The following is a 6313-nucleotide window of genomic DNA, read 5'->3' as shown; positions in this document are numbered from 1 at the left end:
CCGCCGCCCGGACCGCCCCTTCCAGCCTTCCGGTGGCGCGCGGCCCCTCCCGCCGCGACTCGGCGGGGTCGCGGGGAGCCTGGTCTCCTTGCGTGCCCTCTACCTAGCTGAGGTGCTCGGGTCCTCAGAGGTGGACTGTGGCCCGCCTTCCACCCCGGTCCGCCCACCGTCGAGCGCTGTTCTCCGGGACTGTGGGGTTGTGCTTGGGGAAAGGGGGCTGCCCGGCTGAATCTGCTGGGACGCGTTACCTGTTGGCCTCGTCCAGGGGCATGCAGTCCTTGAGGATGGCAGCATTAATCTTAAAACCAGTAGGATAGGCTGAGAGACACCGTAAGAGCGGCGGGAGTCAATGCTTCCTTAGGAGGGCCATCCAGGACGCGGTATTTCCGTTTTTTTCCAGTCCGATGGAACATAGTCGTGGAGTTGAAATCTTAGTCTCTCTTTATCTCAACCCAGTTTCCGGGAGAACTTGGAGTGGGAATTGCAAAATATAAAGGGGTTTAAGACTAAAAAGCAGGACTTTATATTCAAACCGAGGTTACTGTGTTTAAGCCGAGTAAAAGCAATCACCTTCAAATAAAATAATTTTCTGAGTTATTAGCACTGTAAGGTACTATAATTAGCTTGAATTAGAAAAGTATCCATTTTGAACAAAGTTTCCTTAAATGTCAGGTCCTGGGAAGGAGGCTGATGAATCTAAACAGAATTAGATTTTAGATATTAGGGGTTTTCTCTTTTTAGGAAAAAAAAAAAAAAAGGAAGGGTTTCTCATTTGGCATTGCTGACATTTGGAATGGATACTACTTTTTCAAGGGGCCCGTCTTGCTTATTTGTAGGCTGTTTAACAGCATCCCTAGCCTCTGCTTAACTAGATGCCAGTATCACCCCGTACTGCCCTAATCGTGGCAATAACAAAAACGCGTCCAGCCATTACCAGATATCCCTCAGGGAACAAATCTGCCCCCAGTTGAGAATCACTGCTTTAAAGTAATGCTAAGACCATCCTTTGCCCTTTATTGCTCACTTTAACCCAAGCTACTGAAAATAGTCTGTTTTCTGGCTTCTCATCATACTCTGTCATCCCACTTAAAACTAAATCCACTATACGTCACTTTAAAAAATTTAAATTGAAAAAAATTTTTTCAAAAAAATTTTAAAGAGCTGAAGGTGGCAGTGGGTGGGGGAGGACTGTAGTCTGAACCCATGAGACCGAATGTTATTTTTGCAGATATCACTCCATTGCGAAGTCTTCTTTATGATGTTCAAATCTGTGCTGATAAGAAAAAGGTACTTCCTCTGGGCTGATTACGAAAAGTACCTATTCTAAGTGGACTAATTACAAAAGTGTGCCTTCTCCCCTCTCTCCCTTCTGGGACAGAGCAGGTTGGAGATAGGAAACTGGTCTGGACCTCAGGCCCCCTCAACAAATACCTCTGCCATTGGCAGTCTTTCCTGTTGGCCTTGAGTCAACACACTTAATCCACTCTCAGATTTTTTAAGTAGGTTTCCGACTTTCAGTAAAGAAATCAATTTCCGTATCCATTGTACTACCTGAGATTGGCCTTTGGCCATTTAATAGTGCTGTCTCTGTGGTAATAGCACATCATATAGCAATAATAAAATAGGTCTTTGATGGGCACATTCACCTTTATTGAGTACCAAGTGTGTCAAGCAGTGCATCAATATGCTAGAAAAGGGCCATGAGTGCACATTTTCTCTAATGAATTAATCTTCTTTTTAGACTATTATTAATCAAGTTATTAGAGTATTAAGTTTTATACATGTCGTTACAGTCAGTGAATAAGAATTCATAAGCAGGTATTCTAACAAGTAGAACATATCCTGACAAAATCATTACAAATAAAATGCCCGAAGTGATCTCATATAGGACTCTCAGGAGATTTACTAGTCAAAGTTAAGCACTTACTTTCAGACTTTAAATTCCAAGCAATTCAAGAAGTTAGTTTATTTAGTATGATGAATATGTTAATGCACTGCAGAAACAAACTTCAAAATCTCAGTGGATTAATACAACAAAGGCTTATTTCTTACTCCCCTAATTAGCAGCAACATTTGACAGGCTCATCACTTCTTTCATGTTGAATCATATTCTTAACTTTATCTCTTGAAAACCATTCTCTTTTATTTCTTTTTCTCCTTCATTTTCAGGTTCTTTTCTGACTTCTCATTTCCCGGACTTCTAAACATTTGCGTACACCAGGGATTAGCTCTCACCTCTTTTTCAAGATCCATGGCTTTAAATACCACCCCTAGACCTTTGACTTCCAAACTTAGGTCATGCGAGACCTCACTCCTGAATGCCAGACTCATACATAAGTGCCTATTCGGTATCTCTACTTGGATATCTAACAGATTTCTCACATTTAATTTGGTTTTGCATCCTCCCCACACATTCTCCGTCTGTGTTAACATGTAAGCAAGTGGCAACTCCATTTTAGTTTCTAACTACAATAACCATGAGCTTATCCTTTTTTCCTCTTTGTCTCCCCCTCCAATCTATCAATAAGACCTGATGGTCAGAATCCAAACCATCTCATCCATACCAGTGCCACCACAGAAGACCAAACTGCCATGGTTCCTATAGGAGCCCATGATTGGATTAATAAATTGTAATAGACCCCAGCCACTTGTGACCTTTAAGAAAAACAGATGTGCTTTGCTAGCAGGCACCTGTGCATCTGCACGCCTGTCTTCTTGCCGTAAAAAGCAGAGACAATGCTTTGCTTGCATAGTTGAGGTTCTAGCTTAGGGCTGCTTCCGCAGTGGCAAAGCCATTGTGTGTCCCTTGCTATAAACGCAGGACACGGCTTGTTTTAAGCATAGGTCCATAGTTCAGGGTTTACTCCGCTCATTGCAAAGCAACAACCCATGCCCTCAGCTATAAACGCTGCGCATGCTTTCTGCTGTTTAGATAGTCTATAACCCCCCAAGACAAGGAACTGGCTGGTCTGGTGGTCTGTTTTGTAATCAGCTTCTTATATCTGAAGAATGTACCTTGTTCCCCTCCCTCCATGACTGCCCTGAAGATAAATTAAGTCTTTGTACTCATTGTGGATTTTATGATCTATACCCGATCCTGTTTTTCCTTAAGCTCCTGCATTCCATGACACAATTGTTTGTGATCCTTTCTTTGATTGTACACAATAAATATTAGAGTGTTTGAGAGGTTCGAGGAGTTGGTCTCCGACTCCCTCTTGCTCTCTTGACTTTTAACAGAGTCTCGAGTAATTCATCTCGTCTTGGTGGGACTTCTGCTGGACAGAACCCACAGTTCCTCATCTGACCATAGCACTGTCCTCATAAACTGTGCCTATTCACTGATTTCTGTACCCCTTGGGTCCATTTACCACATGGCAATCAGGATAGCACTTTAAAAACATTATTTCAGAGTATATCACTCCTCTGTTGAAAATTCTCCAGTATATAGAGACAGACCTCAAGAAAATGCAGATATTGGAATTAAGACAAAAGAGCTTTAAAGCAGTTATTATATAAGTATATTTAAAGGTATAAAGGACATTTATATCAGTGAACAGAGAATATGAGCAGAGATTGCTGCATATCAGCAGAGAGATGAAAATGACAAAAAAACATGTAAGTTTTAACACTGAAAAGTACAATATTTGGGAAAAATTCACTAGATAGTCTAAGCATCAGATTATAGGTTACAGAAGAAATGATTAGTAAATTTACAAAAAAAAAAAGATTAATAGAATTTATGCAATGGGAAGAACACAAAGAATTTTTCAAAGAATGAAGATAGACTTAGAGACTTGTAGGACAATATCAAGTGGTCTAATGTATGAGTAACTGGAGTTCAAAAAGGAGGATCAAGACATAGTGAGACAGAAAGCACACTTGAAGAAATGATATAGCACTTCTTAAGTCCCCAGCATGCTAATATTTATCTCAGAGTTTGCTTTCAAGGAAACCAACCTGTGACCTTTGGTGCCAGGAATGATCTAAGAAAGTCAGTGTGGATGGGATTTGCAAGCTGTCAGGCTAGTAATGAATACCTCACTACTTCTGGAAAGTAGAGCACAGAGAGTCCCTGGCAATCGTGCAAACTTCACCAGTGGTGAACTTGGATCATACACCAGTGGAAAGAAATGCCTTAGTTCTGTCAATCATTTGAAAAATATGGTGGGAATTCATAATTATAAAGATAAAGGAGTTAGGTGACAATTGCAAATCTTTACTGATGCTCTAGAAAAAGATAAAAAGATAATTGACAATTAGTAGCTAAGTGTGAAAGCCAGAATGCCTTTTTGGTAGCATTGGAGGAGGCTCAATTCCTGCAGTGAGAACACAGAGAATGTTGAGGACCAGGACTAGAACTTAATATTAAGAGTAGCAGAGCTCCAAAGAACATTAAACTCTTCAACAATGTGTATTTTCTACACCAAGGTCAGGGCCCTGGTTGAGAGATGGAACCATGACACACGGAATGGGATTGATAACACCAAAAATCATGAGTCCTCAGATTTCTTAAGGACTAGCTTTCTCCTGTATTTTGAAGACAGTGCAGAGGCTTTTCCTCAGCAAGACACGAACTTTCCCCGGATTTTCCGCCCACCTTCCCTCAGTATCAAAGCCCATACACAGACTTAAGTAACAGCGAAACCAAGCCATAGCTGTACTGGGCCTGATAAGGAAGGAAAGGGACAATATCTCAAAGGGGTTTCAGAATCTAACCAGCACATACCAGCAGGGGCTGAGAGACTGTGCATGGCCCTGGAGATGAGGGTGCATGACCAAGGATGTGGAGTGTAAGTTTATCAATTAAGAAACTACTAGCACACACGATTTAACATCCTGCTAAAGCTTATGGGAGCCGGGCCAGACACAGTGCTCCTAGGGCAGCTCCTCCATGGGCCATATAGTTACATTCTCAATCCAAAGTTATGTTAGTTATGTCTCCTCTGAGGAGACAAAGTGGCTGAACACCTGAGAACATGACACCATCCACCAGACTGATAACATCATGCTAATTGGACAAGAGAAGCAAAAAGTAACTATTTGTTGAAGGTCTTAGTAAGACAAAAGAGCTCCAGAGAGAAAGAGAAGCTCTAAGAAGTTTCAAGGACCGACCACATTGGTAAGATTTTAGGGTCTAGTGTCCTAGTGCCTTCCGAGACACCCCCTTCAAAGTCCGGGACAAATTATTGCTGCTTGCACTTATACTTTCCACCACGAAGAGGAAACACAGGGCCTGGGAGACCTCTTTATATTACAGAGACAGCTTATTCTGCAACTGAGAATAATGCCAAGACTCATTCTATGTGACATGAAATGTTGCCAGCTTTGAGTGGGGCCCAGGGTAGTAGAAATGGCTTTGCAGGAGATCCCAGCAGGGGTGCAAGCAGCCCTGCCTCTCAGGCCATCTAACCTGACATATCCTATGGTATTGGAAATACCAAGGGTACAAAAAGATGCCATGAGATTTATGGCAAGCCCTAATGCAAGAATTACAAAGCAGACACCATCAGTCTTGGAACAAAGCCATATTACCTGTGCCAGAACTTTATATTCTGATAGGACATTAAGTGACCATGCAGATAGAACAGCCTACCCTGAGCTGATTTCTGCTGGATCCACTAAAACATAAGGGTTTTTAAAAGGCCAAAAAGAAATCCATAGAAAATTGGAAGATGTACATATGGAATCCAGAACAATCAAGAACAAACAGAACAAACGAGCTACTTAAGCAGCTAGTCTAGACACCCACATCACCCACTCCTGTTCCCCCGGTGCCTGTCCCTCAGGTCACACAGGGAATCCATTATCTCTAGCCAATGGGGAATAAAAGGTTTGAGCTTGGTTCACAAATGGATTAGCTTAATATTCTGGTGCAAGCCTTGGAAGACAGGAATGAGGGAAATCCTCCCAGCAGGCAACGGACTGGGCAATGACCTGGTCATCTACTTTGCATGGAAAGAGAAGTTGCCCAAGCTGAGCTTAGAAAATACACAGAATCATGGGCAATGGCAAATGGCTTGATAAGCTAGCCAGCAACCTAGAAGAGAAAAGATTGGAAAATCAGGAACAAAGAGATCTGAGAGAGACACATGAGTATGTTCATATGGGAATGAGCACCAAGTGTGACAGTTTTCATATCGCATGGTAACACTCATTAAAAGGATCCGCTATTGGAGAGACACTGTCTCACCAGGTAGACAACCTGAACATATAAACGACTCCGACTGATCAGTAATAAAAAGGCAATCCAACTAAAATGGGAGAAAAGACGTGAACAAAGGCTTCATAAAAAAGGTAAATAAATGTCCAACAG

This window comes from Camelus ferus, chromosome 3 (genome assembly GCF_009834535.1).
Source record: "Camelus ferus isolate YT-003-E chromosome 3, BCGSAC_Cfer_1.0, whole genome shotgun sequence".
In the NCBI taxonomy this organism is placed as follows: domain Eukaryota; kingdom Metazoa; phylum Chordata; class Mammalia; order Artiodactyla; family Camelidae; genus Camelus; species Camelus ferus.
The sequence above is the reverse complement of the archived record's forward strand: the minus strand, read 5'-3'. Positions refer to the sequence as shown.